Genomic DNA, 25,826 nt, shown 5'->3' on the forward strand with positions numbered 1-25,826 from the left:
TTTTCATCTGAGCAATGGCACCTCCAACAGTGCAGCACTCCCTCAGTACTGCACTGGGAGTGTTAGCCCAGATTTTGTGCTTGAGTCTCTGGAGAAGGACTTGAACCCACAACCTTCTGACTCAGGAGAAAAGAGAGTGATTCACTGAGCTACAACTAACGCAAAAAGACTCCTATGTTGCTTTATTAAACTGGATCTTTACTGAGCAATGGTATATATCTATATTATATATTAAGCCGTTGCTATGTGATTTGCTGATTCTGAAGCTTTACTCTATTTTTTCTCTATTTTTAATTTTAAAAAAGTCAAACTAATATAAAATTAAAGTCCTGTTGGAATGCAAGCAGCTTAAAAGACAATTACAAACAAATTGACAAGGGAACACAAGAAATTAGGAGAATTTAGGAAGGATCACAAAGGTTAATAATAAGAGTCTAATATCGTTCTGTTCACACATTATAGTCATCAGTGACCCAGAAGGCCTCATTAGCAGCCTGAGAAAATAACCACCCCAGGACCAGTAATGACTATATAATGTTCCCTAAAATAATGTAACTGCTATATTAGTCCTTTTTTGTACTTCTTAATTTCCTATAAATGTTAATAATAAAGCAAGTTCAAGTTCTACAAAGTAGAAAGGATATTTAAATACTCATGAGGTTGATGTATCATTGCAACCCAAGTCAGGCAGTTTAAATCTCAGGTTGATTTATAATTTCTTTTTAGCAGTTCCAGGGGCCTGAAATGCATTAATAAAAAACCTGCAGCATTTCCACTAGACACTGTTCTGTTTCATCAGAAACATTTTGCTCAAGCTGCTGTTAACTTAAGGAAAGTTCTGTGTGTTTTACATCAAACAAGTAGCACTTACTGAGCATGATGGCATAGGAGGCCATTCAGCCCCCGAGCCTGTCCCACCATTGAGGTCTGGGCTGATATCTTTCTTAACTCCATTAATCTGCTTTGATGCCACAACCCTTGCCTAACAAAAATTTGTCAATTTCAATTTTGAAATGTTGAATTGACCCCCAGCCTCAACAGCTTTTTGGGGGAGAGAGTTCCAAATTTCCACTCCCCTTTGTGTGAGGAAGTGCTTCTTGACATCACCCCTGAACGGCCTGGCTTTAATTTTTAGGTTCTGCTCCCTTGTTCTGGACTCCCCCCACCACCAGAGGAAATAGTTTCCCTCTAACTAACCTATCAAATCCTTTAATCATCTTAAACACCTCGATTAGATCAACTCTTAATCTTCTATACACGAGGAGAACACAAGCCCAGTTTGAGCAACCTGTCCTCGTAATTTAACCCTTTTAACCCCAGTATCATTCTGGTGAATCAGCACTGCACCCCCTCCAAGGCCAATATACACCACACACATGGATCATACAGATTATATACAGAACTCAGAGTATAGATTATATAGTGGGTATAGATTATACACAGAGCAAACAGACAACATATGCGACGTAGAACATTTTGGGTTAAAAAAAAGTGGAAATTGGTCTTAAACATCAAAATTCCCAATGGAATGAGAGAATAAAGAGATCTAGAAATACACAGATCTTTCAATAACGTGCTTGGAGGTGGAAAAAGCTAGAAGGTCTCTGGGTTTAGATAGGGAGGATAGATCTCATTAGTGATGAGCCATGAATGGAGCTGTCTGGATCAGAACCACTAACCAACAAACTGAAAGATAAGAGGAGCCATTGACTGACTCGAGGGAACTGGGTGGGAAACACTGTCTACTGGAACTTGTCAGAATGTCCTGGGTCACACACCTCACAACTTGTGAAAAGCTAACAATACAAGCAAGGCTTCCTCCTATCAGAGCAAAGTTAACAAATGACACTTGTATAAAGTAAATTGATGGTGCTACACATTCAGACTAGTTGGAGCCAGCATATAGGACTGAATTTATTCTGGAGTGCACTCTACAATGCTCTTGACTATATAACAATAGGCAGAGCTCCAAATCAGCTGGCTGAATAAATGCTCCACCTGAGTGGTACTGAGTTATACAGACTGAGAAGGTACAGGCTAGTGCAGGCTCTCTGCTGAGCTACATGATAGCTTGTATGGTGAAGGGAGAGCTGGAGTCCAGGGAAATACATTCTCCTGACCTGTTTTCAATCAATCAATGATTTTGAAAGGAAATTGAATGGCCACTTGAATGAAATAAACTTGCTGGGCTACAGGGATCGAGCAGAGGAGTGAGACTGACTGAATTGCTCTGTGGAGAATGGCATGGACTCAATGGACCAAATGGCCTCCTTCTGTGCCATAAATGACTCTATGACTCTAACTGCTTTTATCATCATGTTTAAACGTAAGTAGGATTGGCAGTGACAGGAGAGGGAAGGATGCAAGAGGATGGCAATGAAGGGGTTAAAGAAGGAGAAAGTAAACAAACTTGTATTTTTATCGCACCTTTCATGTCCTCGATGCTTTACAGCTGACGCATTACATTTGAAGTGCAGTCATTATTGCAACATAGGAAAAGCAGCAACCAATTTGTGCACAGCAAGCTCCCATGAACAGCAATAAGATGAATCACTAGTTAATTTGTTTTTAGTGATGTTGGTTGACAAACGAATGTCAGCCAGAACATCAGGAGAACTCCCCTGCTCTTCTTTAAATAGCAAGGCATGGGAGAAGAAGAGCTTGACCAGGAATGTGGAAGAGAATCATGCCATCTCAAATAAGGGCTGGGAAAGAGGTTGGAAGATGAATGTCAGACAGATTTGGTTTTGGGAGCCAGGTTAAATGGACAGAGAAGGTCAGGATGAACAATGTCATTGCAAGGCCTTAGTTTAATGCAACCTGTTTACACTGAGACTTGACCACGCATGCCAGGCTGACTCTCCAGTGCAGTACTGAGGGAGTGCTGCACTGTCGGAGGTGCTGTCATTCAAATGAGACATTAAACTGAGGCTCCATCTGCTCTGTCAGATGGGAGTGAAATATCCTAAAGCACCATTTTGAATAAGAGCAGGGGAATTGTCCCCAGTTTCTTGGCCAATATTCATCTCTCAACCAGGATCACAAAAAAAAAGATCTGGTCCTTATCACATTGCTGTTTCTGGGAGCTTGCTGTGCACAAATTGGCTGCTGTGTTTCTACATTACAACAGTGACTACACTTCAAAAAGTACTTCATTGGCTGTAAAGTGTTTTGGGACATCTGGAGATCGTGAAAGGTGCCACAGAGTTCTTTCTGTCATGGTATATTCAAGACTGAGATTAATAGATTTTTGGGTACTAAGAGAATCAAGGGATATGGGGATATGGGGATAGGGCAGGGAAGTGGAGTTGAGGTAGATCAGCCCCGATCTTATTGAATGGTGGAGCAGGCTCGAGGGGCCTACTGGCCAATTCCTGCTTCCATTTCTTACGCTATTTTTTTCACTGGTTCTTGTTGCAGTAAGAAAATCCTGATGAGTTCAGTTTCTTCCATTATGTAGAGAATATGGCATGTAAGTTGTCACAGTTATCTGGAAAGGCAGGGTGACAGTATATGACCTGTCTTGTTATATAAATAGCTCCATTTGTAGAAAGGAGGAGAACGATACCTACAGGCAGCTGTGACCACATTTGACATGGCTGCTCAGATATTCAAGTGTCAAAAGATTTCTGATGTCCTGTTTGTGGTAAAATAAAGATTTTCTAGGTTGTAAAACAAAGCAGTCAACATTACAGGGAAGAGCTGTTCCCCTGTGTTCACAGGGATTGCAAACATAAAGAGAATTCCCCTCAGGATTACTAGGCTTCAGTAAGCTTTCAAAGCCATGTATGGACTTTATAAGTCAGCAGCTCCGATACCTCCAGTGTAGAGGAGATCATACTGTTGTAGTCAATATTCCTGACCCCTGAAATTCAAAGTGACTGTAACAAGGCCGCTGAGATACTTTAATGAGCTGTTTACTGGGAAAAGGGACTTGACCTTTTCTCAAAGTTTCAGCTTAGTGATTCCTTTCTTCTTCCGAGAGGTTTCTGCAGGGATAACACCGAGACAGCAGCTCAGAGGGAGCCCTGGCATTTGAAAAAGAAGAGCTTGCAATTGGGAAAGGATGCAAACAGCCTTGCCAACCCCAATCCCACCCCTTAGTTGCCAGCACTCAAGTGGCATCTTTTTGTGCCATTATTGACAAAGAGACACAGCATTCAACCCCAGGTCATTCAGTTCCTCTGTGAATGCCAACCTTCAGATAAAAGGAGCAAGCTAACTTGTTTCTTTCCTTTCAAAAAATACACTTCTCAGAACAGACTTGCTCATCCAATATCTAATGGCAGGACTCCCTGGGCTGTCCCAGAGGATCACAAATGGCTGGTAAACTTTAACTAACCTTAAACAAAGACAAAAAGACTTGCATTTATATCGTGCCTTTCATGCCCTCAGGACCAAAGTGCTTTACATCCAATGAAGTACTTTTGAAGTGTAGTCACTGTTGTAATGTAGGAATTGCGGCAGCCAATTTGCAAACAGCAAGATCCCACAAACAGCAATGTGATAATGAGCAGATAATCTGCTTTACTGATGTTGATAGGGGGATAAATATTGATCACGACATCGGGGGAATCTCCCCTGTTCTTCCTTCAAATAGTGACATGAGATCTTTGACATCCAATTGAGACAACAGATGGAGCCTGTTGAACGTCTCATCCAAAATACTACAAGAACGTAAGGAGCTCACAGCTGTGGGAACAAGATACATTTATGCTTAGACAAGGCAGCCAAAGAGAGGGGCTTGATAGGCAATTAAGAGCTAACCACATAAAGTGGGCTGAAATCCCATTGAGCCCAGACAGAGCTTGATTTGGCAAGACAAATTCAGGATTAATGCCTTGGTGAAGATGTCCAGTCACAGTCACAGTACAGTTAGGTTTAAAGAGAATAATCTTCCTCTAATGAGCAGGAAATGTTCGATGCACACAGGCCAAATGCCTCTTTGCCTGGGGCTATAAGTTAGTGCCTCCCTTAAAAGACTAGAGAGGAATCCGGCATGAGTGCCTTAAACAATTGGACCGGAGCTTTTCCATCCTGGTACTTTTCTGTTTGCATCCATGGGTAGGGTTACCAACTCTGATGGGACACCTGGAGGTTTCATCACATGATCTTCTCCAACACCTAGCCCATTCAAACAGCCTTGCCACCCCCAATCCCACCCACCAGGCTGAATTTTATATTCCTGCCGCCGAAATCAGATGCGGGCGAAAACAATGGAGCTGCAAGTCGCAGAGCTGCCGCGATCCTAAGTGCGGCGGCTCATTTAAATAGTCACGACTGGCCGCGCCCTCCCCCCCCACGATCACATGGAGGAGGCGGGCTGTTCGTCCCCGGCAATGACATCAGCTGCCTGTGCGCAGGCCCTGGCGCCATTTTTAAATGGCTTTGAGCCCTACTGTTAAATGTAAATATTTAAAGCTAAAGGGAATTAGGTACATTTCTTCTGCCCCTCTCCCACTCCCCCCCAAATGACAATGAAATTAATTAATCGCCCTCTCCGTCCGCACAACACTTACCTTGTCCACCTTCCCCTCCCCCTTCCACACAAAGTGCATAAACTTTAAACTATAACCCTTCCCACAATCCCCTACACCAATGATGTCACTTTGACCCCGTTCCAGCGGCAGGAAGATTGCACTGGGATGGAAGGCGGCAGTGTAAGTATAATTAATTCATTAATTTAAATTTATTTAAATATGTTAATGGCGGTCCCGTCCGTCGCCGAGCGGCGGGGGTTACCGCCACTGTTACTATCGGGCTGGGCCTTCCTGGAGTCAGGGTCCGTGGCGGTCCTCTCCCAGAGGCATTTTCTGGCCCGCCCCCCACCACGAACCCCGACGTCGGGGGCTCTGTAAATTTGAGCCCATCATCTCCAATATTTTTATAAGTAATAAATGAAAAGCTTTCAAAGAAATTGAGAAAACGAGCTTCTTTAGTGTCCCTATGATCTTCCTCCTGGAGTTTGCTTGCAGCAGTGTCCTGATTAATTTTAAATTCCTGGAGACTCCAGGGCAACCTGGAGAGATCGGCAACCCCAGTTTTAGCCTAATTTTAATACTAATAAAAATTTTAAGTACGCTTCATGCCTGGAAATGCAGAGTTACATTGACTATACTGACATGGGGTCACATGAAGTGAACCACAGCATATTATTATATTAAACCTGCACCATATATAAGTGGATTGATAAAGTAATTCCATGAAATTACTTGGCTTTTAAGGAATTGTGATGCTGTAGCACTTTATTCTGGTCTCCAGGAATCTGTAATGTTATAAAACAATTGTAAATTGATTGCGTTTTCGTTCCCAAATCATATTTTCTGCGTTTACTGGCAGTGGAAGTGTTTAGAAAAACATTAACTGATGGCTGTTTTGCTGGATTGCTGATCGGTGAGACTGATTGAAAAAGAGATTGAGTCTAACCCGGGTTAGATAGGGGCCAGCAATCAAGCTTTATTACTATAAATGTCTGCTAGAGACACCGCAAAGACTCCCAGGGATCTTTATTTTAGAGAAGGAAATGTGTTCAAATTAAGAACGAGGAAACGTGACATTTATTTGCAATGACCTGATATGAGTTCTCCGAGAAACTGCCAGTGCTTTTGCATGGGATTAGCTGGTCAGTTCAAAAGGAAAGATGACCTTAGTCTGACATATGATGATCTTGGCCTTGTTCCAATTTGCACAGTCTAATCCCACATTGGGTTTTCTGGGCCCAATTTCATTTTAATTCAACATTGGGTGAGAATCAGTTACAGATGCAGTTAAGGCAACATGCTTGGTCTGATTCACTGCTACATCCCACTTATATTAGAGGTGCTGTCTTAATGTTTAAGACCAGATGTGGACATTTACATGATAACTTATTATTAAATTATAACTTAACGCTAATGTTATACATGATTTTCATGATTTTACACTGGAAGTAGCCATATTAATGCAAGTTGTAATATTGTTTCAGCATAAAATCCTGGAACAGAATACGTTTTTCTAAACTTGCTGTGTAAGCAAACACTTAGAAAATCAACAACTTGCATTTATATAGCGTCTTTAATTTCGTAAAACAGCTCAAAGTGTTTCATAGGAGTGATTATCAAACAAAATTGGACACCAAGTCACATAAAGGGATATTACGACAAAATCTTGGTCAAAGAGGTTTTAAGGAGTGTCTTAACGGAGGAGAGTAGAAAGGCGAGTAAAAAAGAGTAAAAATTGAGGCATTCAAAAGGAACTTAGATAGTTACCTGAAAAGGAAGAATGTACAGGGTTATGGGGAGAAGGTGGGGAATGACACTAAGTGAATTGCTCACTCAGAGAGCCAGTGCAGATGCAATGGGCCAAATGGCCTCCTTCTGTGCTGTAACAATTCTGTGATTCTATGAAGTTGAAGGAGAGAATTCCAGAGCTTAGGGCCCCAGCAGCTGAAGGCATGGCCATTAACTGTGGAGCAATGAAAATCGGAGATGAGCAAGAGGCCAGGATTGGAGGAACAAAGAGATCTTAGAGGGCTGGAGGAGTTTACAATGATTGAGGGCTGGATTTTACATTGGGCAAACGGGAGTTGGCCACCGATGTAAAAGTCAGTGGCGAACCTGCTTCCGCCTAGCCTTGGGATTCGTCCCGCATTTTACGTGTCCCCAGGCTTTAATTGTTCAAAAGCGGGACTTCCACCCGCTTGAGGGGGGCTGTTACGCCTCATTGAGCTGCCGGCCAATCAGTGCACCGGCAGCTCTTAGTCCCAACAGCGCCACCGGGAGCAATGGCCACTGCTGGGACTGCAGCCCAGCCAAGGACATGGAGCCAGGAGTCCAGGTAGGTTTGGGTTGCTTCGCCGGGGGTCATTGGTCAGGCCCTGGTGAGGCGAGGGTGCTCGTTTGGGGGGATGTGGGGGGGGCTTCTTGGGTCCTGGGGTGGTTGGGGAAGCGGGGGCAGCCCTCAATCCGGCCCACCCTGTGTCCAATTGTCAGGGCCCACCCCAGGGCACAGAGAGGCTAACAGCTTTTCCCAGGCGGCCTTTCCCGTCTCCAGGATGCCTGCTTGCCACGTGTAAAATTCGCATGGAAGAGGGCGAAGTCCCTTTAGTGGCCGTTAATTGGCAACTTAAGGACCTAAATTGGTCTGGGGCGGACGGCTCCTTTCTCACCCCCACAACGGCCACCCCCCCCTCCACCCTCTCCCGCCCTATGTAAAGTGGGGCGGAGGTGGGTCAGGAAGTCCTCCCGGAGCCTCCCGCTCCATTTTACGCGCCACCCCCCCCCCACCCCCCCCGCCACCATCCAGCTCGCTGGGGTGGGGTAAAATTCCGGCCAGACAGCGGGCGAGGCCATGGAGAGATTTGAACACAAGGATGAGAATTTTTAAATTGTTGTTTCCAGATGGAGAGCCTGTGTAGGTCAGTGAGCACAGGGGGTGATGGGTGAACGGGATTTGGTGCGAGTTTTGAATGAGCTGAAGTTTACAACGGGTTCAAGATGGAAGGCCGGCCTGGAGAGAATTGGAACAATCGAGTCTCGATGATAGGTACAGAAAAGTTACAGTCAACAAGAGCCGACTGCCAATCACTTTCACTCAACACCGTACCACTTCAATCAAAAAAATCGACTCATTCAAAACCTGACCAATCAAAATATTCCAAATAAATATCTACAGCTGCTCTTAGCAGGAAAATCCTGGACACTTCTCTCAGCCTGGACAACCACATGTACAACAAGTGTTGCTAGTAGAGCAGTTCAAGCTCCGGGTGTTGGAGCTTAAGCAGCAGCTGGAGTCACCATGGGGCATCCGCCAGACTGAGAGCTTTGTGGATAACATGTTTCTGGACGTGGTCACACTGCAGCTTACAAATGTGCTGGCAGAGAGAGTATGGGTGACTGCCAAAAGGACAAGGAGGACCATGAAGGCAGGGATCCCATGAGTGCATCTCACTCTCCAACTGATATTCAGTTCTGAATACTGGTGAATGATGGTTCCTCTGGGGAGTGCAGACAGAGCCAAGTCCACGGCACCATGGCTGGCACTGCTGCACAGGGAGAGGAGGAAGAGTGGAACAGCAATATTAGTAGGGGTTTCGATAGAATCACAGAATTGAGTTTTGCTGAAGCTTCTTATCTTACACTAATCAGGACAGATGCAAGAATGCCAAATTTCAAAGGGAGCAACAATTTATGCTGCATGAGAAAGGGTGCTGATTGGTTGGCAAGTCGACTCTAATTGATCGAGGCAATGCCCTGGAGAATGCAGCAGGGAACTATTGTCCCACACACATTGTTTAATGTAAACTGGCGCAACGCCTGGACACGTTTCTTTCGCCTGCAGAGGACAGGTCCCTGCGTATGAATATATGTAGCTTCTAGCAAGTGTAAGTGAGCCACATTGTGAGCCAGACTGATAATCTTAAATTGGTTCTTAATGTAATTCTTAGCACACTCGAGGTTGTTCAGTAAGTGCTGTCCAATCGCAGAATCACATCTAATATTAGGCGCTGTGTCTGGGTTTTGCAAGTACGTGCTGGTTGAGTATGGTCAGTATTCTGCCTATTGCGGAGTGCCGAAAGGATGTGCTGTTTGATATGATCTGCCAGTTGTTGGGATGTACGGCCTAGGTACCTGGCGTTGCACCAACACTGGAATTCATATACCACATTATTCATTTGTGTGCTAGGCAGAACGTCTTTTTAGCTTGACGGCAGCATCCTGTTAGTGGAAAATAACACTTGTCTTTTTTCAGCAATACTCAAGTTCTGTACTACTAAGCGAATAATCAAAGAATTATTACAACACAGAAGGAAGCTATTTGGCCCATCTTGTCTGTGCTAGATCGCCAAAGGAGCAGTTTACCTAGTGTCACTCACCTGCCTTCTCCCCATAACCCTTCACATTCTTTCTTTTCAGATAACAATCTAATTCCCTCTTGAAAGCCTTGATTGAATCTGCCTCCACCACTCTCAGGCAGTGTATTCCAGATCCTAACCACTCACTGTGTAAATAAGTTTTTCCTCATGTTGCGATTGCTTCCTTTACCAATTATCTTAAATCTGTGCCCTCTTGTTCTTCCACCAATGGGAACAGTTTTTCCCTCTCTACCCTGTCCAGACCCCTCTTAATTTTGAATGCCTCGATCAAATCTCCTCTCAACCTTCTCTTCTTCAACCGAAAACGGTCCCAATTTCTCCAATCTACCTTTGTAACTGAAGTTCCTCATCCCTGGAACCGTTCTCGTGAATCTTTTCTGCACCCTCTCTAATGTTCTCACATCTTTCATGAAGTGTAGCGCCCAGAACGGGTCGCAGTATTCCAATTGAGGCAGAACCTGCGCTCTATACAAGTTTAACATAACTTCCATGTTTATACAAGTTTAACATAACTAGTGAGAGGAATAGTCAGGCACTTCTGTGGCCACAGACATGACTCCAGGATGGTATGTTGCCTCCTTGATGCCAGGATCAAGGATGTCACTGAGCGGCTGCAGGACATTCTTAGGGGGGAGGGTGAACAGCCAGAGGTCGCAGTCCAAAGCAACACCAGTGATATAGGCAGAAAGAGAGATGAGGTCCTGAAGGCACAGTTTAGTGAGCTAGGAGAGAGATTGAAAAGCAAGACCTCAAATGTAGCAATCTCCAGATTACTTCCAGTGCCACGTGCTAGTGAGTACAGAAATAGAAAGATAAAGCTGATGAATATGTGGCTGGAGAGATGATGCAGGAGGGAGGGCTTTAGATTCCTGAGGCATTGGGACCACTTTTGGGGGAGGTGCCACTTGCACAAGCTGGACAGGTTACATCTCAACAGGGTCGGGACCAATATTCTGGCAGAGGGTTCTGCTAGTGCTGTTGGGAAAGGTTTAACATCTTGGCAAGTGGATGGCAATCTGAGTGTAGATTCAGAAGAAAGAGAAGAAAAATTGGAAATGGAGGGCAAAAAATTATTAAGCGTGTTTAGAAGGCAGAGGAAACAGAGGCTAGAAAATAGACAACAAGGAAGTTTGGCAATGCTAAATGGTAAAAAACTGCAATACAAGAAGTCTAGGGAATAAGGCAGATAAGCTCAGAGATTGACTGTGGGAGTATGATATAGCTTTTACCGAGACATGGCTGAAAGTAGGGCAGGAATGGCAGTTCAACATTCCTGGTATAGGGTTTTCACACGGGATAGAGAGGGAGGATAAAAAGCAGAGGGGTTGCAATATTGATTAAAGAAACAATTATAGCTGTAAGGAGGGGTGATATGGTGGAAGGATTATCAAATGAGGCCGTATGGATTGAACTAAGGAACAAACTTGGGGCAATCACGCTACTGGGAGTGTACTGTAGACGCCCAAACAGTCAGAGGGAGATAGAAGAGTAAACATGTAAGCAAATCTCTGAGAAATGCAAAAACAATAGAGCAGTAATAGTGGGGCATTTCAGCTACCTTAATATTATCTGGCATAGAATTCGTGTGAAAGGCACAGAGGGAGCAGAATTCTTAAAATGCATTCAGAAGAACTTTTTTAGCCAGTATGTAGCAAGCCCAACAAGAGAGGGGGCAGTTCTGGACTTGATTTTAGGGAATGAAGCTGGACAGGTAGGAATGGTATCAGCAGGGGTGCACTTTGGTAGAAGTGATCATAATTCAGTTAGATTTAGGGTAGTTATGGAAAAGGACAAAGATAGACCAGGAATAAAAGTCCTCAATTGGGGAAAAGCTAATTTTACTAAACTGAGATGTGATTTATCTAAAGTGGACTGGAAACAGCTACTTGAAGGTAAATCAGTGCCAGATCAGTGGGAGGCATTCAAAGAAGAGATAGCGAGGGTTTAGAGAAAGTATGTTCCCTTAAAGGAAAAGGCTGTGACTAAAAAATCCAGAGCTGCCTGGATGTCAAGGGGCTTAAAGGAGAGGATGAAGAAAGGAAGGGGAGCTGCAGAAAACCTAGAGAAGTATAAGAAGTGTAGAGGTGAAATTGAAAAGGAAATTAGGAAAGCAAAGAAAGGGCATGAAAAAATGTTGACAAGTAAAATCAAAGAAAACCCAAAGATTTTTTATAAATACATAAACAAGAGGATAATTAAAGAAAGAATAGGGCCTACTGGGAACCAAAGGGTAACTTTTGTGTGTGGAGGCGGAGGCCATTGGTTTTGTTCTTAGTCAATACTTTGCATCTGTTCTCACAAAAGAGAGGGACAATACAGACATTGCAATCAGGAAGGAGGAATGTGAAATATTAGATGAAATTAACATTGTGACAGAGGAAGTATTAAGGGATTTAGCAACTTTGAAAGTGGATAAATTCCCAGGCCCAGATGAAATATATGCTAGGCTGTTAAGGGAAGCAAGAGAAGAAACAGCAGAGGCGCTGACCATCATTTACCAATCCTCCCTGGTTACAAGTGTGGTGCCAGAGGACTGGAGGACAGCTAACATTGTACCATTGTTTGAAAAGGGAGAAAGGGATAGACAGAGTAATTACAGGCCAGTCAGCCTAACTTGGTGGTGGGCAAATTATTGGAAAATATTCTGAGGGACAGGATAAATCTTCATTTAGGAAGACACAAATTAATTAAAGATAGTCAGCACAGATTTGTTAAGGGAAGGTCGAGTCTGACTAACACGATTGAATTTTTTGAGGAGGTAACAAGGAGGGTCGGTGAGGGTAGTGCATTTGAAGTAGTCTGTATGGATTATAGCAAGGCTTTTGATAAGGTCCCATATTGTAGGCTGATCACAGAAGTAAAAGTCCATAGGATCCAAGGCAAAGTGGCAAGTTGGATCCAAAATTGGCTCAGAGGCAAGAAGCAAACAGTCAACAGTCAGTGGGTGTTTGTGTGACTGGAAGGCAGTTTCCAGTGGGGTTCTGCAGGGCCCAGTACTAGATCCCTTGCTTTTTGTGGTATATGTCAATGATTTGGACTTGAATGTAGCAGGTATGATTAAATAGTTTTCAAACGATACAAAAATTGGCTGTTTGGTTGATAATGAAGAAGAAAGCTGTAGACTGCAGGAAAATATCAATGGACCAGTCAAGTGTGCGGAACAGTGGCAAATGGAGTTCAATCCAGATAAGTGTGAGACAATGCATTTGGGAAAGGCTAACAAGGCAAGGGAATAGACAATAAATGGTAGGATACTGAGAAATGTGGAGGACCAGAGAGACCTTGGAGTGCATGTCCACAGATCCCTGATACTGGCTGGACAGGTAGATAAGGCGGTCAAGAAGGCATATGAGATACTTGCCTTTATTAGCTGAGGCATAGAATATAAGAGCTGGGAGGTTATGCTGGAACTGTATAAAACACTAGTTGGACCACAGCTGGAGTACTGTGTGCAGTTCTGGGCACTGCACTATATGAAAGATGTGATTGCAGTAGAGGGAATACAGAGATTTACGAGGATGTTGCCTGGACTTCAGAATTTTATTTGTGAGGAAAGATTGAATAGGTTAGGGTTGTTTACTTTGAAACAGAGGAGGCTGAGGGGAGACCTAATCGAAGTGTATGAAATTATGAGGGGTCTAGATAGAGTGAATAGGAAGGTCCTATTCCCTTTGGTTGAGGTGTCAATAACCGGGGGGCAGAGATTTAGGGTAAGAGGTGGGAGGTTTAGAGGGGATTTAAGGGGAAATGTTTTCACCCATGGGTAGGCAGTGGCATAGTGGTATTATCACTGGACTAATAACCCAGAGACCCAGGGTATTTCTCTGGGGACATGGATTCGAATCCCACCACAGCAGAAGGTGGAATTTGAATTTAATTAATAAATCTGGAATTAAAAGCTAGTCTAATGATGGCCATGAAGCCATTGTCAATTGTTGTAAAAACCCATCTGGTTCAATAATGTCCTTTAGGGAAGGAAATCTGCTGTCCTTACCTGGTCTGGCCTACATGTGACTCCAGACCCACAGTAATGTGGTTGACTCTTACATGCCCTCTGAAATGGTCTAGCAAGACACTCAGTACAAGGGCAATTAGGGATGGGCAATAAATGCTGGCCTAGCCAGCGACGCCCACATCCCATGAATGAATTTTTAAAAACCCAGAGGGTGATGGGGATCGGAAGCTCACTGTCTGAATGGGTGGTAGAGGCTAAAACCCTCATAACATTTAAAAAGTCCTTGGACATGCACTTGAAGGGTCATAACCTACAAGGCTACGGACCAAGACCCGGAAAGTGGGATAAGGCTGGATGGCTGCTTGTCGGCTGACATGGACACAATGGGCTGAATGGCCTCCTTCCCTGCTGTAAATTCCTATGATTCTCTGATTCAACATGACCCACAAAATGAAACTTTGTTGGTTAGGAATGCTTCGAAGAAGATTCTGTTGAAAAGGTTTAAATTCCGTTCTGGGAATTTGGGGCTGGATTTTAAAAGCTCGCCAATGAAATGGTGGCCAGTGCAAACGAGCTGCCACAATCTCCAGCCTGGTAGCTCATTTAAATAGCCGGGGCGACTCGCACCCCACCCCCCACTCACAACTTCATAGAGGGGGGAGGGCTGTCCGTCCCTAGCAATTGCGTCTCAGCTGCCTGTGACTGCATTCTTAAAGTGCAGCCAGCCCTGCCAGCACATTTAAAGTTTTAAAGTCCTACCCCTCAAAATTAAGTAAATTAATTTCTAACACCCCTTTCCCGCTCCCCCCCATAACAATCACAAGAACTATTTTCCCATTTCCCCCCAAAACACTTACCTTTTAAATCTGACCTTGCCCCCAAAAGTGCACAAAGGTTAAGGTTCAACCCTTCCCACCATCCTCTACGCCCATAACATTTATTTGACCCCATTTCCCCCCCCCCCACCGTACTGATAAACTTACCTCCTCCTCCCACTCCCCCCCCCCAATGTGGTGCCGCGTTTCCCCGGACGTGGATTTGAGAATCGCGGCGAGTCCTCAAGATTGCAGGTAAGTCTATTTAAATATAGTAATTTTATTCATTTGAATATGTTAATTGTGATCCCGTCACCCAGCGGCGGTGGTGGGGGGGTGGCCACCACGGAGCCTTGCCGCCGCTGGGAGGATTGGGCCAGACCCTCACACGTCAAGGTCTGTGGCAGGCCTCATCCGGAGTCATCTTCAGGCACCACCCCCCCCCCCCCAACCTGCCACGGAACCCGAGGCTTGGGGGAGAATAAATCCAGTCCTTGGTGTCAATGGACATGAAAACAGGGAGAGATGTATAACAGGCGGCGGAATTGATATTGTGTACTTTGTACTGCATACAAAGTGTTATGATCTCCGTGGAGACCACCAACAAACAAAAAGAATTGAATCCACCGATTGGCCCCAATTTATGTAACCAGAAACCAAATGGACAAGTTTTCACTTTTATAAATTTTACTTTAACACTGAAACCATAATCAACATAAATTAAACATGAACTAACAGTTAAATGCCGATCGATACACATATTTCAACGGTTACACATTAATTATCAGATGCTGTTATGACCAGGTGAGAAAGGGGTCTAGGGTTCCCTTTCAGCCTCCACCTGGTCTTACCGTAACAGGGTTTAATTTTAAACACACTGTTTTTTTAGCTCCCCCTTGGTGAATCCTTGTTCTCTAACTTCTAATTATAAGGCAAAGAAACTAGCCAAACAGGTTTTCTTAGGTTTAAAGAAAAAAGGTTGAACTTTATTAAACTTAAACTCTAATTCAGTTAACGCCTACGGATACGCAACGTGCCCATGCTAGCATGCGTACACGATACACATATGCAGATAGAGACTGAAAAGAGCAAAAGAAATAAAGTCGAAAAGTTTGAGGCAATATCTGAATATGGTTTTGGTTACTGTTCTTCAAGCTCACTGTAAAGTCCTTGATTGTAGGTAGGTCTTGCTTTTCGTTGAGGCCCAGTATTCTTCTTAAACCTTGTTTGATGTAGGAGACTTTTCTCTCTTGAAGTTCATGTGTCCTCAGTGGGTTCAGAGGCTTGTGAGAAAGTGATGGGAGCAGACAGGAGAAGTCTTCTCACTCCAGGAGTAAACAGTCTTTCAGTTCAAACTCCTTGTACAATTCAGAAAAACCCAGGTTGCCAAGCAGGTTAGTCATGTGACTAGCTGGTCTGACCACAACTGTTTGTGGATTCTTTTGTCTTAGCCGACCCTGGAATGTCTCTTCTTACACACAATATCTGGTGCTCAAAGTCATTGTGGGTTAAATCGGAGCAAGGAATAGCCCCTTTGTCCCTCCAGGCACTGTCTGTTAGTATGCAAATGTTTTTCCAGCCATGGCTGATCTGTTTAACAAGTCATTTCCCCACTTCAGCAACAGTTTAAAATCAATGTTCATATGACAAAATTAATATGCCTCATTCTTGGAAGGTGCCGGGGGGGGGGTGGGTGCGCGCGGGAAGGATCTGCATGACAGATGCATCAACAAAAGACCTCGCAGATCCTCTGGACAGTATTATCAGTCAGGTGGCATTGAAAACCTTCACAGTACAACAAGATCAGCACCTTCCTCCGGTGGGTTTCAAAGTCCAGTCCTCAAGGTTACAAATATGGAAGTAATGATGTCCCATCGATGGCGAGCGATGCAATCTTCCCTATACCAATTCGGTCTTGTCACCTCTCAAACAAACTCGGCCTTGCTCACTACCATCCTGACGGTGCGTTATCACGGACAACCAATGATCAGCCCTCAGACCAGGCTTCTTTAAACAATCACTACAGACCATCACAATTCTGAAAGCTTTTTATAAACACGCCCAGCTCTTTTCTCTGGCTTAACACTCTGTGTTGTTTTCTTGACAAACTGAAACTAAAAACTTCTCGTCACATGCCCTAGGTTAATAAAAAAGCTATTTGTTTTCAGTCACAGCACTGTTCGTTTGTCGAACCTGGGTTTGATTTCCAACGTGGAAACCCCCAACCCCAAATCCGGGAACGTCTCAAAAACACAAACACAAGCTGTACAAAGCTCACTTTTCACGTGTAGACTTCATAACAAGTCAAAATAAATCTCATTCTCCCGTCCCACAGGACTGCTGATGGTAATTGCACAATAGTAAGTGTGGCTGTTCATGCAGCAACAAGCAGGGAAAAGCCACTCAGCTTCGAATGAAGACTTAAAAAGTAAAAGTCAGAGGCATACGTAGAGTGTGGAACTTATGTAAAGAAAAAATACAGAGGAAAGCAGAGACTTAAAGAGACATGGAGAAGGTAAAAAAATGTCAAGAGACAATTGGTGAAATGCAAAGGTAAAGAATAGGACACAAAATTGGGCTGGATTTTATTATGTTGTGTTCAGTGTTGGGGATGGGGATGGGTGGGGCCAGAGAACTGGTGCGTCAGTGGCCACCACAGAACCCGACGCTGGGATTGCCGAACCTGATCGTCCCGGGGGTGGGATAGGCTGACATCAGCCTTCCCGCCCAGAGGCCAAATAAGGGATCTTACCAGCAGTGACGGGGAGCTCCGAGCACAGGGAGGATGCCTTGGAAAATGAGGCACCCTCTCTGTGGGCTTGGAGGGAGGAGTCCCTCCTTCGTGGGCAATTCGTGGCCAACGGCGGACACTCTCCCCAGGAGCCCACCCCCCTCTCCCCCTGGACCGAACGCCTACGCCCCGTCGTCGGGGCCTTCAGGACCGACCCTGACGATCCCACCTCACCTACCTTGGGTCCGGGGTTCCAATGCTGGGCCTGGGGCTGAGGTCTCTCCAGTACTGGCAGTGGCCACCGCTCCCGGTGGTGCTGCCGATACTGTTGAGCTGCTGCCCTGTTATTGGCTGGCAGTTCTTGGGGGAAGGATTTCCGTCCCTATTAAATGTTTAAAGGGATGGGGATCCCGCCTCCTTAAACAATGGGCCCAAAAGACCAGAGGATCATGCAGGGGATCAGAAAAAATGCAGAGGCCGGGCTCCCCCCGTCTTTTTGGCCCGGCACCAGAAGCCCCACCTCTTGCATAGAATCCAGCCCAATTGAGTGAGAAGCAGAAAGAGAGCAAAAAATGGTGTTGGAAGAAGACAAAAGAACAATGAAGAAAATGCAAGTCGAAGTAGCCACTGAACTACAGGAAAATGGGCAGCTTCTTTCTAAATGATTGTCCATGGACATTTCCACAAGACATCAAACGGTGGGCCCTGTAATTCCCTGGGGCTTCTCATCGACTCCGCTGGACCTTCAATGACAGACTGGTGCAACTCCCCAGAGAAATGGTAACATCACGCTGTTACTCTGGTGATTCCACAAGATCCCCATCAGATTATGGCAGGAGATTGGGAGACACCAACCCCCCACCCCCACTCCCTGCCCCACTCCCTGCCCCCCTCACTGCTGCTGCTGCAGAATTTCCAGGCTGTAGCATGACACTCCACACCCATCAGACCTGAAGCTTATAAAGCAACAGGAGTTCAATAACCTAGTCCTTGTCTATAAATCGCCCGATGGCCTTGGTCGAGCCCTATATCCCCTCCTGAATGCCCCATCTCTGTGCATCAACTTCCTTTACCTTCCCTTTGGAGAAAGAGATTTCAATCACCTCAACACTACTCTCTGAAACTCCCTCCCTAAAGCTCTCCACCTCTCTACCTACCTTTAAAAATCTCAGGCTGGGGCTTTCTCACCAGGGAAAGAGAAGCTGAGGGGTGACCTGATGGAGGTCTTTAAGATGATGAATGGGATTTGATTGGTAGGCGTAGAGAAGAGGTTTCCAGTTGTGGGGGAGACTAGAACTATCAATATATGATAGTCATGAATAAATCCAATAGGGAATTCATGAGAAACGTCTTTACCCAGAGAGTGGTGAAAATGTGGAACTCACTGCCACAGGGAGTGGTTGAATCGAATAATATGGCTGCATTTCAGAGGAAGCTAGATAAATACATGAGAGAGAAAGGAATAGAACGATATGCAGATAGGGTGAGATGAAACAGGGTTGGAAGAGGCGTGCATGGAGTATAAACACCAGCATAGAGCAGTTGGGCAGAATGGCCTGTTTCCGTACTGTAAATTCATTATAAATCTACATAATTCAAAACCTACCTCTTTGTCCAGGCCTCTTGAGAGCCCTCTATTCACCCCTCCTAATCTCTCCCTGTGTGGCTCCGTATTCATTTTCCTTATGCTTATACATGAAGCAATTTGGGCTGCTCCGTTACCTTAGTGACACTGTTGAAACACAAGGAGCTACTTTTATTCAGTCTGTAATCTTACAGACAGATTTATCAATACATATCACACAAAGGGAAGAACAAAATTAATAAGGATTCATCTGAACATCACTGGGTTTTAGTCTATCCAGTGTTTGATTTCCTTTGAAGTGATGCTTGATAAACAAGGGACGAGAAAAATAAAAGGGGAATCTTTTGATGTTGATCCAAGGGCAGTTCATAGGTATTTGTAATCAATATGAACATCAATGAACTCCAAGAAAGCTTTCCACTCTTATTTGGAATGATTTCTTTCTAATGTTTTCACAGTCGGCCTATAGAATCACCAAATCTCACAGCACAGAAGGAAGCCATTCAGCCCATCGTGCCTGTGCTGGCTCTTTGAAAGAGCTATCCAATTAATCCCACTCCCCTGCTCTTTCCCCATAGCCCTGCAAAATTTCTCCTTTTCAAGTATTTATCCAATTCCCTTTTGAAAGTTACTATTGAATCTGCTTTCACCGTCCTTTCAGGCAGCGCGTTCCAGATCACAACAACTCGTGCGTTAAAAAAAAATTCTCCTCATCTCCCACTGGTTTTTTCACCAATTACCTTAAATCTGTGTCCTCTGGTTACTGACCCTCCTGCCACTGGAAACAGTCTCTCCTTATTAACTTTATCATACTCTTTTGAAAATGATTTTATCTGTTCTCTATGTTTTGTAATAACCTTATCAGATGAATATGTTGCTAGATGGACTGGGATAATATCATTGTCACTTCGTGTCCTGCTTCTCAGTTGTCAGACTTAATGAAAGCTGTCGTGAAGCGATTGCTATGGATGCCGAGCTCAAAGACAAGCCAGTTTGCATCTTGTTACTTGCTGTGGCAGAAGGTCGAAAGCTACAGGGCTTACAGATTGAAAATGAAAGCCAATTCTTGTAGCACATCTCCCCAGAGCCTCTCATGGGATGTCGGATAATGAAGCAAAAGGAATGGAAAACAAGGCCCATCGAACCCCCTTCCCCCCCCCGCCCTCCTCTTCCTCAGCAGCACTGCTGGTGCTGGTTGAGTCGGAAGAAGAAAGGGTGGAATAATCTAGACTGGCAGGTCAATGCTTTCATCTCAGGGTTTCAGCAAAGCTGTCAGTTCAAACTGAAGGACGGGCTCTGCGGCAAAAGTTTAGAATTTGCATCCTCTACTCCCGTTCCCCTGTGTCTGAAGCAGCTTTGGTTAGACTACTGCATAACAGAAAGTACTATCCAATCTTGTTTAACCCTTCAGACTCTTAAAGACCTTGCAAGTGGCTAACACACAGGGGGGCATGATGCTTATAGAAGAACATAGGAGGAGGCCACTCCACCCCTCGAGCCTGTTCTGCCATTCAATGGCTGATCTGGATCTTATCTCCATCCACCCCCTTGGCTTCATAACCTTTAATAAACTTAACCCAACATCTCTTTAGTGACACTGGGGCCTGTGGTGTTCAGGCGTTCCAGACATCCTCAGCGTACATCAGCTGGCCATGCCCCAATGTGGAACCAGCTCATGAACATAAATTAAAACACTTCCAGCCCATGGCACATGGAATGCTGGAAGTGCCAGTGGGGGTTCGAAGACGGGGTGGTGGGGGGGGGGGGGGGGGGTGCGTGGAATGGGGGAGGAAACTAGTGTTGTAGTGTTTTGAAATTGCAATTGCATTGTGCATTGTGTGCTCTAGACGCTGATGTAGAACACACATGCTAGCAAAGTGAATCGAACACAGACAGAATAAAAGGAGAAGCCTTAGTGTTCAGCTGCTGCAGTCTTTGTCTCTCTGTCTTTGCCTCATATCCTATACCAAACTTGGCTAAACCTCACTAAAGTCCCAAGGACATCACAGCAGCCAACATTTTGGGCGTCAACTGCTGTTGAAGGGCCACTGGCTGCCCATCAAAATGTGGTGGCATTTTCCGTGGATGGTAGGACATGGGGGTCACAAGGGGCAAGGTTAATGTGGAGAACAGCCAACAGAGAGACAAAAATTAATAAATAAATCAATGAATTGAACTTCCCCTGCCCGATAGGTGCTGCGTGGTTGGATTCCTGAGTTTAAATATTGCTTGAAGTCTTTCTGAGCCTTGCGAGCAGTTTCTGCACAGGCTACAAGGAGCCCTCACACTGACCAAACACACTGGGGCAGGCAAAACCGCGGCACATTACAGGCTTTGACACCTGATAATATGGATAATAAGGAGCTGGGGTATTTCAGGTAATGTTTGCCCACCATCACATTATCAGGCTTGAAATTTAGGATTTTTAAAATATTCGTTAAAGCTTCCATAGTCTGCTTTCCATGTTTATTTGTAAGACAAACAACTTAGGACATAAAGGATGTTAAGGGTTAAGGAACCAAGGCGGGTAAATGGATTTGATGTACAGTTGTGATCTCATCGAGTAGGTTCGAGGGGCTGAGTGGCCTCCTCCTGTTCCTATGAATGCAGGAATGTGGGCTATGTTTATCGTACACTTGCATATACAATGTATCTTTTTCAAAGAGCAAAATGGAGCCAGAATTAATTCTTTTTAAAAAAACAAATTTCTTTTGTCAGTGTTCCCTAGGATGAGGGTTGTGATCCGTAGAACAAAGAACATAGAAACAGGAGGATGCCTTTCAGCCCCTCAAGCCTGTTCTATCATTCAATGAGATCATGGCCAACCTACGACCTAACTCCATATACCCGCCTTTGACTCATATCCCTTAATACCTTTGGTTAATAAAAATCTATCAATTTCAGATTTAAAATTAACTATTGATTGAGCATCAATTGCCATTTGCGAGAGAGTTCCAAACCTCTACCACCCTTTGTATGAAGAATTATTTCCGAATTTCACTCATGAAAGGTCTGGCTCTAATTTTTAAACTATGCTCCCTTAGACCAGCAGAAATGATTCCTTTCTATCTATCCCATCAGCTCCCCTTAATATCTTGAAAACTTTAATAAAATCAAAGCTTAACCTTCTAAATTCCAGTGAATACAATGCTAGTTTGTGTCATCTCCCCGGGCAAATTTAATCCTTGGTGTCCTGGTATCGTTCTGGTAAATCCAAGCTGCACTCCCTCCAAGGCCAATATATCCTTCTTAAGATGTGGTGTCCAGAGCTCTGTGATAAGAGATTTCTTCCAGCACCTCAACCTGCTCAGAGTCTGCATTTCCACTGCTCTTGGGCAGTAAATCCCACTCCGAGCAGTAAGCATGGGACTTTGCAGGATGTTTCATTGGAATGTCACGTTGCATCGAATTGTCCACTCTGGGCAGCCATTCTCAAATACTTGCACGCCAAAGAAACAGAGAGAGAGAAAGAAAAAAAGGAAGAGGAAGAACTGTCTTGTGCTGTGGCTCAGAAAGAAGAGAAGAAAAAAAGGGAGAAAAAAAGGAAAATAAAAATAAAAGATGAAACTGCCTAGCTGCTGCATCCTGGAGAAAGTTAGAGAGACGGGGAGAGAGAGAGTGACAGAGACAGAGACAGAGAGAGAGAATGCAATCCCTAGATGCTGTAAAGTGCTATATCCTGAAGAGAGAGAGATAGGAGAAATGGAGGCAGAGAGTTACAGAGACAGGGAGAGATGGAGGAAGAGAGGGAGAGAATGCAATGTATGCTGGAGAGAGAGAGACAGAGATAGAGACATATAGGAAGAGATAGGAAGAGATGGAGGCAGAGAGTTACAGAGACAGGGAGAGATGGAGGAGGAGAGTTACAGAGACGGAGAGATGGAGGAAGTGGGAGAGAGAGACGGGGGAGATGGAGGGAGAAAGTTACAGAGACAGGGAGAGATGGAGGAGGAGAGTTACAGAGACGGAGAGATGGAGGAAGTGGGAGAGAGAGACGGGAGAGATGGAGGGAGAAAGTTACAGAGACAGGGAGAGATGGAGGAGGAGAGTTACAGAGATGGAGAGATGGAGGAAGTGGGAGAGAGAGACAGGGAGAGATGGAGGAGGAGAGTTACAGAGACAGGGAGAGATGGAGGGAGAGAGTTACTGAGAAAGGGAGAGATGGAGGGAGAGAGTTACTGAGACAGGGAGGGATAGAGGAAGAGAGAGAGAGAATACAGTGTATGCTGGAGAGAGAGAAAGCTTTACTTTCTTAGGCAGCTTGGAAACATTTGAGAGACAATTTATCAGAGCATTAACTGATAATTCAGACAAAGACATCCGATCAGGAGATTGGCTTTCCTGATACAAAAGCTGATGTTATTAAGGCTGACAGTTCAGTGATAGAATTACTACTCCCTTCTCTTCCAATCATGACCGTGCACCTTCCAAAGCTCTCATAAGAAAACAAGTCAATTTCCAGCGACATTATATTTTATTCTGCAGTTATTCAAAGGATGGTGTACACAGTGAGTCTGAAGTCACCTTCGAGAGGGGTTAGCTGTCAATCTCAGCTAACTAGATAAATAAATTATCAGCATGTGTGTAGGTTCCAGCTGAGGACAGACAGAGTTGAGTGAATTCAGCAAAGAAATGTAAATCGCAATGGAAATTTGTCAGAGAAATGAACAAAACAAATTTTCCGATGTTTGCTCAAAGGGATGAGAGTGCAAAGAGGGAAAGGACAACTAGTGAAATAAGGAGATATACATGTCGTCAGTTTGAGCTCATTAACTCCTTAGTTACACTTGAGCAAACATGAATATGTAATTCACTATCACAGGATAAGTTGTGATGAATAATGAATAGATGCATTTAAGATACTTGCATTTCTTTAACAGTGTTCACAACTTCAGTACATCCCAAAATGCTTTACAGCCAATGAAGCAGTCAGTCTTGAAGTGCGGTCACTGATGTAATGTGGGAAACACGGCTGCCAATTTGTACACAGCAAGATCCCACATACAGTAATGCGATCATCACCACTTAACCTATTTTTGTGATGTTGATTGAGAGATATATATTGGCCAGGACACTGGGGAGAACTCCCCTGCTCTTCTTCAAAATAGTGCCACAGGGTCCTTTATGCCCACTTAAGAGGGCAGTTGGAGCCTCAGTTTAACATCTGAACCAAAAGACAGCATCTCTAACACTGCAGCACTAGGAGTGTCAGCCTGCACTATGTGTTTAAGTCTCTGGAGTGAGGCTGGAACCGATAACTATCTAACCCAGAGCTGAGAGTGCTGCCCACTGAGCCACAGCTAAACGAGAGACAGAGAACGTAATGAATAGATTTTAAGGAACTGTGTTCTCAATGCAGAGCTGCATCTCTCAGAAAAGCACAAGAATCTGGGACTGCAGGAGTGTCCATTTAATATTAATCCTGCAATGTTCAGTGGCCTCCCTCCATATTCCTGTAGAGCAAACCTCAATGTTGGGAGCAACAGTTCATTCAATTTACCTTTCTACATCTATATATAAAAGACCTCACCTATGAAAGCAGATACTGTGCAGAGCTACCAAAGCTACTAAGTATCATCACCTCATTCCATGACAATATGAAAGGTACAATTCAACATGGCGGCACCTCATCAGACACCTTTCCTATCCTGAGTGGTGTGAAACAGGACTGTGTTCTCGCACCCACACTTTTTGGGATTTTCTTCTCCCTGCTGCTTTCACATGCATTCAAGTCCTCTGAAGAAGGAATTTTCCTCCACACAAGATCAGGGGGCAGGTTGTTCAACCTTGCCCGTCTAAGAGCGAAGTCCAAAGTACGGAAAGTCCTCATCAGGGAACTCCTCTTTGCTGACGATGCTGCTTTAACATCTCACACTGAAGAGTGCCTGCAGAGTCTCATCGACAGGTTTGCGGCTGCCTGCAACGAATTTGCCCTAACCATCAGCCTCAAGAAAACGAACATCATGGGACAGGACGTCAGAAATGTTCCATCCATCAATATTGGCGACCACGCTCTGGAAGTGGTTCAAGAGTTCACCTACCTAGGCTCAACTATCACCAGTAACCTGTCTCTCGATGCAGAAATCAACAAGCGCATGGGAAAGGCTTCCACTGCTATGTCCAGACTGGCCAAGAGAGTGTGGGAAAATGGCGCACTGACACGGAGCACAAAAGTCCGCGTGTATCAGGCCTGTGTCCTCTGTACCTTGCTCTATGGCAGTGAGGCCTGGACAACGTATGTCAGCCAAGAGCGACGTCTCAATTCATTCCATCTTCGCTGCCTCCGGAGAATACTTGGCATCAGGTGGCAGGACCGTATCTCCAACACAGAAGTCCTCGAGGTGGCCAACATCCCCAGCTTATACACACTACTGAGTCAGCGACGCTTGAGATGGCTTGGCCATGTGAGCCGCATGGAAGATGGCAGGATCCCCAAGGACACATTGTACAGCAAGCTCGCCACTGGTATCAGACCCACCGGCCGTCCATGTCTCCGCTTTAAAGACGTCTGACAATCACGACATGAAGTCCTGTGACATTGATCACGAGTCGTGGGAGTCAGTTGCCAGCGTTCGCCAGAGCTGGCGGGCAGCCATAAAGGTGGGGCTAAAGTGTGGCAAGTCGAAGAGACTTAGTAGTTGGCAGGAAAAAAGACAGAAGCGCAAGGGGAGAGCCAACTGTGTAACAGCTCTGACAAACAAATTTTATCTGCAGCACTTGTGGAAGAGTCTGTCACTCTAGAATTGGCCTTTATAGCCACTCCAGGCGCTGCTCCACAAACCACTGACCACCTCCAGGCGCTTACCCATTGTCTCTCGAGATAAGGAGGCCAAAGAGAGATTCTAATATGGCTGGTCTCACCAGAAGCCACCTTCAAGCTGACCGAG

This window comes from Heterodontus francisci, chromosome 23 (assembly GCF_036365525.1).
Source record: "Heterodontus francisci isolate sHetFra1 chromosome 23, sHetFra1.hap1, whole genome shotgun sequence".
Taxonomy (NCBI): domain Eukaryota; kingdom Metazoa; phylum Chordata; class Chondrichthyes; order Heterodontiformes; family Heterodontidae; genus Heterodontus; species Heterodontus francisci.